This window comes from Cibotium barometz, chromosome 9 (assembly GCF_041138505.1).
Source record: "Cibotium barometz isolate CiBa-2024 chromosome 9, ASM4113850v1, whole genome shotgun sequence".
Taxonomy (NCBI): Eukaryota; Viridiplantae; Streptophyta; class Polypodiopsida; order Cyatheales; family Cibotiaceae; genus Cibotium; species Cibotium barometz.
The window spans coordinates 20,630,778-20,638,525 of record NC_141054.1 but is presented as its reverse complement, the minus strand read 5'-3'; the positions used below and the strand labels follow the sequence as shown (position 1 = coordinate 20,638,525).

Sequence of the window (7,748 nt, the reverse complement as noted above, 5' to 3'; positions counted from 1 at the left end):
CGGATATCGATTTTGACAAACAGGATGTTTTAGCGATTCCGTCTGCATGCGCATGCTCAGACAACCTATTCCACAAATTTTGAGTATCAACACAACTATGTTTCCATGCAATTTGCAGACGTCACAAAGCGACTTGCTGCATCAGCAAGTCGCTTTGTGACGTTTGCAAATCGCATCAAAACATAGTTGTGTTCATACTCAGAATTTGTGGAATAGGTCGTCTGAGCATGCCATCGTGGATGGAATAGCTAAAAACATCCGTTTGTGAAAATCAACCTCCGATCCTCTAACTTTTTTCTCTCGAGTATCTGAAACTTGATGCAAAACATCAAGTTTTGTGGTAGAGTTGATGTTTTGCATCAACTTCATCGAGTTGTGTAAAAAATTTGATGTTTTGCATCAACTTTGATGATGCAAAACATCGAGTTGTGTGGAAAAGTTGATGTTTTGCATCAACTCGATGCACAACATTGAGTTGTGTGGAAAATTTGATGTTTTGCATCAACTCGATGCAAAATATCAACTTTTCCACATAACTCGATGTTTTGCATGGAGTTGATGCAAAACATTAAGTTTTATGAAAAAGTCGATGTTTTACGATTTTATGCAAAATATCAACTTTTTCATAAAACTTGATGTTTTGCATAGAATTAAAGAAAAAATATACCTAGGATAAGGTGATATAGGTAGAACATAGGTTTACGGCTAAGGACGCAAAAAACACATATGGTTGCAATCTTTGACTACAAATTTGAGAGGAGGTTATAAAAAAAATGCTTGTCTATGTAACCATGTAACCTTTGTATCATAAATAATTTCGCTACATAGTAGATGCCAAAAAATCATGATAACATAAGAGCTAGATGAGATAATCCATGATGACCCTGTAATCCATTGGCTTTAATCCAAATGTGCAAGGCTCCATTGATTTGGAATACCACAAGACAATTGATTCGCCAATCCTAATTTTTGTTCTACAATTCACTTTTAAAGCTGAAGAACTATAAGCAAATACACGTGGTGCGACCATCTATGTCGAGGAGGGGGGTGCATGTGAGCCTGGACTCTGCCATGCCTATGTGCAATAGTATGCTCTCCAGCATAGGGGACCTTGAATCTATCGTCATCGTCGTGAAAGCTCTAAGCTCTTCTCTACCACCATTCCATAAGCCCTAAGCTCCTCTCTTTTCTCTTTGTACACAAAGACAATGTCACGAGCGAAGATTGCATCTCTCAGCATCCTTTGCATGTTCTCTAAATAATTATAACCAGAGTTCATTCTACACTACCCTTAGACATACTATCTTTCAACATCCTTCACATGCACATAAATAATTATAACTAGAGCTCATTCCTACACTACTCTTAAAATATACCATCACCTATGTTCATGATAATGGCTATCTGGATCAAACATCAACATATTATTATGCATACTATGAATTTTTGCCAGCACCACATATGTACATGATATAGGCTACAATTTCTTCCCGCCACCCTTATCAATATTGTATAACAAAAATTCCCTTCATGTGAAAACAAATGCCTATGTGGGTCGAAATTTACACCCATAGGCTATATGATGTCTGCCTCTAAGATTGTCGTGCTAAAAAAATATCTCTTTTAACATGCTTAGGTTTACTCAGAGCCTCTATAGTTACCATCTTCTACATATATATGAATACAAGTCTACCTTTGCACACCTATAAGTTGACCTCTTTAAACTCTTAGCATTGGTTGTATGTTATGCCCACTATCTGCTTATAAATAATAGAGCAAATAATTATATCATGCATACTGTCAAGGTAAGTATATACTAAAGGCTTTACTATTTGGGTCTAGAAATAGACTCAAGGATGTTTGTAGATTTTTTCATAAATTATGGAGCTTATATTGTTATGTATTCTAATATTTTTTGAGTGCTTATCAAATAATGTGCATATTTATGCATAGTGGTAGAATTTGTCCCAAAAAGTCCATTAAAAAAAGTGTCTTATATTCATGAAATTTATAAAATAAATTTTTATTTGAAAAAGATTGATATTTCTTTAAGTTATGTAGACTCCTATGTAATTTTGTAAGTCAAATTTATTTTTATGTCACAAACAACAGCAGTTTATAAATCTATGAAGGTCACGCGTGTTTTCAATCTAGAAAAAAATAGCAAAATTCGTGTATTTTTTAAATTTATACATGGGATTCTAGATGTGTTTTCAAAAAACTATGTTTTTAAGCCATTTTTGAGATTTCACACATTTTGGGAGGGAATCTTTTTAGGTAACCCTCGTCTGTTACCTATTTTACTTGCAATAGTGTTAGATGCTGTTTTGCAGCCTGGAAGTCAAAGTAACCCTATCATTGTAGATGATGATGATGATAGCTCCCATGCACTGCCGAACTACAGTGCATCTTATCTGTTTGTGTGGGAGAAAACACACAATTTCAAAAAAGCTATCATGGATGGCAATGAGTTTGTCGCACTATCACCGTCCGTTTGTAAACAGGTTGGTCTTACAGAGGAAGAGGCATGCTTTCTGTAGTTTGCTTTCACTATGTTGTTGGTTTGGTTTGTTGACTTATGTCATGTTTTGACATGAATAGTAGTCGAAAAGGTAATCATGAATAGTAGATGAAAGATAATAAAAGATTTGGTATTTTTGTGTTGCTTAGGAAGATTTTGAACTATTGCTTTGCTTTCTTGAATTGTGTGATGTTTTGCTACATGTAAATTTCTCGAATAATAAATCTCCAACCTTGTTTGCAAAATTTTGGATGCACATTTGTTTGTTTGTTTTTTTTTCCAGAAGCGTGATGAATTGAATTAGAATAGAACAAAAATTACATCAGTTGGAGCATGGAGAGCATCCAGGAAGAAACCATAGTACCAAACAGGGGTGAATCTATACAACCAGGATACAACCAACCAGGAGCACATTTGTTTTAACTGTTGTACCTTAATTTGAAACCTCAATGTATTCAAATAGTCACATTAATTAGCTGCAATCATGAAGCTAGTTAATGCACACCAAACAAAAAGGTGACTAATATTTAGGTACAGACGCATGCATAATTAAACTCTCCCTCTCTCTCTCTCTCTCTCTCTCTCTCAGGACGATAATATATTTCCATTGCATTTCGTTTCGTTTCTCTGTAGGGAGGCGGCGCCGGTTTTTATGCCACAACTTGCTAATTAGAGCTGACATCGTTGAATTCTTCTACATTCGTGGCACCACACGTAATGAAAGGACGTCGAGGTTGAACCAAACACGTTTGCGACGAGAAGCTGCGCCCGAGAGAATCGATCCAGGGAAGATCCGTAGCCACGAGTCCATGCCGACGAGTTGGATGACGACGGAAAGTGCAGCTGACGGATTCGTTTCCCAAGAAGGCAGGTTGACATGAGACATACTCAATCGGTCGAGCATGGCGGACTTCCGCATTGCTCTCGCAAGTCAACCAGGCGCCTCACATTGAGAGGCGAACTCCCAGCTATAAATAGGGCGATTCTGTCAATTCATTTTGCTGTGAATCGTGACGTTGGGTAGTTTTCTGACATAGCGCAAGCTTCTTACGAACACAAGAAGATGGCAGAAAAGCGGGAGGTTGTGTTGATAGTGTTGATGGTGGCGTTGCTGTGTTGCGGCGCCTTTGCTGAGCGCAAGATGGCGGAGAGCCAAGGGTACGAAGATCACGACGACAAAGGGCATCATAAGGGTGGCGACAAGGACGTAAAATATAACGACGGCGGCGATTACGGCCGCCATCACGGCGGCGATTACGGCCGCCATCGTGGCGGCCGCGGCGGCCACGATTAAACCCCGGGGTAATACCTGGTTTTAGAGACTCTCAATTAAAATGTTCTCTGGAGCAAACCTAAATACGAGCATTTTAACTGCGATTTTTATTTTTTTGGCGCTAAACTGTCCATTGGTTTTCTTTGCAGGCTTTTTATAATATAATAATGACGTTTTGCTGGAGCCGCAGAGGTGTACATAAATAAAAGCACCTTTTTGTGTGATTTTAGAGGCTTTTAATAGACAGAAATAAGACCTTTGCTTGTAATACTTAAGCGGCTGCCTTTGTTTTTCAATTTTTTTTTAAAATGCTACACCTATCTATAGCTTTTGGTTTTTTTATGAAAAAAAATTGTGTTCAAAAATATTAAATATATGGTTGGCATTAATCAATTTCGTGTATTATTTTGTTAGCCTTCAACACGAGGTTTGATACGTGCACATTCTCACGTAGTTATAATATAAATTTAGATTTGTTTATGAAAAAAAAGTATTGAGGGGTTACAGAGCATCAGACAAAAACCTCTAAATCGATGATTATTCTTCCAATTCCCTCAAAACCATTTGAACTATTTTACCTCTTTTTTAATCTCAGTTGTGTGAATTGCTCCACAACTATTTATGAAATAAATAATATCTGCTCCACAACTATTTATGGAGAGATTTAACAAGATATTTAAATCTCTGCGCACGCTGTATTCTTTGTAAATTCTCTGCTCTGCGCGCGCGGTGCAAAGCCGTTTATTAACTAATAGTATGCACGCTCTTAAGCATGCAGCATAGAGCGATGATCTCTATAGAGCTCTTATGCTTTGTAGATTGTCTTTATCCTTACGGAATAGTCTCCAGTTATTTTATTCAAATAAGGAACTCGAATTACATCATATATTGTCTTTATCCTTATTACGGAATAGTCTCCATTTATTTGAATGAGGAGTTCGAATTACATCGTATTAATTTTTGAAAAGTATTATTATAAAAAATAAATACATGGTACATATTTACTATATTACATATTACTTTGAATTTTAACCAGTAAATTTTTATCAAACATCATGTAAATTGCATCTATTATTGACAACATTAAATTAAATATAAAATTGAGATTTTAAAAAATATTATTTGCTAATTATAGCATAAAATATATTTAATTACGTTAAAATGAATCTTTGATAACGTTGAAACCTCTTATTTTTATTCGAGTATACAATAGTGCATGTTAAATAATTATAGTAGTACACGTTAAATAATTATGGATTTCCTTTTAACACTAGTATAAGGAGGAGTGGAATTATATCTAGAATTATAACGAAATTCAACATCGTAAAAATCGTGTTGTAAAATCATTTAATCATGAATTTACAAGGATAGTAGTTACTCGCATCGAAGACCATTTATGTGGCATTGGATAAATGTCTCAATCCACCTCATGATATAAAATAGTTTTTTGTAACGTCTTTTCTATGTCCTTTACATTTGAACCATAATGGGCCTTTGGTTGTTCAGAGACAAACATAAGTAATGTAAGCAAAGGCTTGCAATCTCGTCTCAATGTTTCAACAAACATTATAAGCGCTTCTTTATAAGCTCACCCCGTAACATCCAGCAAAAAGGTCTGGAGTTTGATCCAAGTCAAGAGACCGCGGGAGCCTCGGATTAGCTAAAAGATGAGAGGTGTAGCCAATCACCCCGAAACCCTTTGCCCAACGGCAGAGGGACCATCTTGGCTAGTTCGCTCACCCCGTAACATCCAGCAAAAAGGTCTGGAGTTCGATCCAAACATTATAAGCGCTTCTCTTTATCGATGGATTTTTTCAAGAAATATTTTTTTCTCTTAGCTTTGGTTCGCTATATGCATTGGTAAGCGCGCTAGTGTAGTGTCGATATAGGCGTCAGTGTGCGTCGATAAAAGCGACAATATAGGTGTCGATAGCTGTTTAAAAAATATATTTGTATCAATTTTTTTGAGAAAAATCATTTACATAAAATTCATGATTGTTCATCTTCCAGAAGATCCATTGCTCCGAGGAGGTCAATTTCTAATGCTATTTCTATATCCCCTATTTCTTCGGTGGGCCAACATATGATTAAAAGGTATCATCCATCTTATGAGTTAGCCCTTTCCCTTGTGATACCTCCAACTATCCATTCATCCTCTTTGTTGTGCCAAAGTCAAGACATGCCAGGATCAATTTATTCGAGGAAGTGAGATGTACACCAATGATTCTTGTACTAACCAAGCTTTTGTCATGCTCTCTTTTGGCCTTGCCCTTTGTCGAACAAACCCCTTCAAGATCTTCGTGAATCTCTCCAAGAAAAACATCCATCGACTATGAATAGTGCCAACAATAATTGCAACCTCCTCTACATGTATAAGCAAGTGCATTTGAATGGTGAGAATACACATTGGAAAGTGCTTCTCAATCATTGCTTCTTTCCTGTACATAACAGAAAGCATTAGTTTACGACTCCTGTGTGTTTTATGTGTGATTCTACTGCACTCTTCTTTCTATCTTAGCACATAGGTGTCGAAATACTCAATGGATATGAGACAAACAACTGAGAGCACAACGTAGCAATACACCACAATGAAGCCTTGAGAAAACGCAAGAGAACCACAGTCTGAAAACACAGGATTGTGTGGAAGAACAAACGCAGAAGAGAGTGACTAGAAGCTATATGAACTCTGCTCTATATACAAGATCCGGTAAAATACCCAATGACACAATGGAGTGGGGGCAGGGGTGGTATTTATACCACCTCCCTATGCTGGTCAGCCAGCTACTATAAACTAGCCGACAGAGTAGCCAAGAGTCCATGACTAGGAAAAGTCCTCCAGTCGCGGCCAGCATACCAAGTTGGCCAGGACACATCCAAGTCCAAAACTGACAACCCTCCCACAACCAGTAAAATAGGGAAAATATGGTGGGTTTATTTCATGAAGGAGAAAAGTGAGGTTTTTTCTCACTTTCAGAGATTTAAAGCCTTGGTCGAGTGTGAGACCCCTGTCCCCTCCGTGCACCGGAATCTGGGAATCTAGTAGCGGAAGTAGCAACCTCACGTGTAGGGCAGGGTTTCCCACTTGGGGCCTCGCCCACGGATGTTCGGACAAGAGACTAATCCCTCGGTTCTCCCAAAACTGAACCCAAAAAAAAACTTTCTTTGCCCAGAAAGCATAGGTGATTCCTCCAGGAGAATTTTATTCTAACGTGGTCAAGAGCCTTAAGTTACCCTTTTTCATTTCGACCGAACCCGTAGGTCACATGGCCGGATCAAAGGAGGAACTTGCACTTTGATCATAGAGACCAACATTTTTTTCCCCGTCAAGAGGCACATCCGTTGATTCTTTTCCATAGAACAAGGATTATCCGAAAGTTCATTCTTACATCATCTCGTGATTGTTTTCAAGTTTCTCTACTTCAAGGATATCTATCAAACTAAGGCACTAATCTTGTAAATAACATTCCTAATGTCTTCACTTATGCAATCTTTAATTGCCAATAGGAAGCATAAACTATAATGTGACACATGTATGTTAGTAATGAATATATATATATATATATATATATATATAAAATAAAGTAGAGATAAAATGAGTTGTATATACTTGTAAAAACTTATGCAAGTTGTCGTGTGACTTTAGGCTACTTAGCTTATTGTTTCGAGTAAATGCACCCCTTAAGACAATGCATGTGTCTTGGTGGTGTATGAAAGGATGCACAATAATCTTCTTTAGTCTTTTCTCTCTCTTAGACAATATCCAAAGCTAGAGAGAGGGTGCTGGGGGTAGGATTACTTTTCTTGATTCATCTACTTATGTCCACAAAGCTCCTTGAGCACCCTTATTGTCTTTATCTCCAATTAAATGCTCCCAAATGATGATCTCGACATTTTTGAATATATGCATGGGATCCAAAGGATGATTGATTAATTAATCATTCCAGTAAGGGAGTT

The 7,748-nt window shown here is 37.3% G+C and overlaps 1 long non-coding RNA gene across 1 annotated transcript; it reads left to right on the top strand.

Annotated features, from left to right (window-relative positions):
* The first annotated feature begins 3,516 nt into the window (after window positions 1-3,516).
* On the top strand, window positions 3,517-4,121 carry LOC147635324 (uncharacterized). The gene is made up of 2 exons (XR_015266577.1): window positions 3,517-3,823; window positions 3,944-4,121. It is a non-coding gene; the product is annotated as an uncharacterized LOC147635324 (long non-coding RNA).
* The last annotated feature ends 3,627 nt before the right edge of the window (window positions 4,122-7,748 follow it).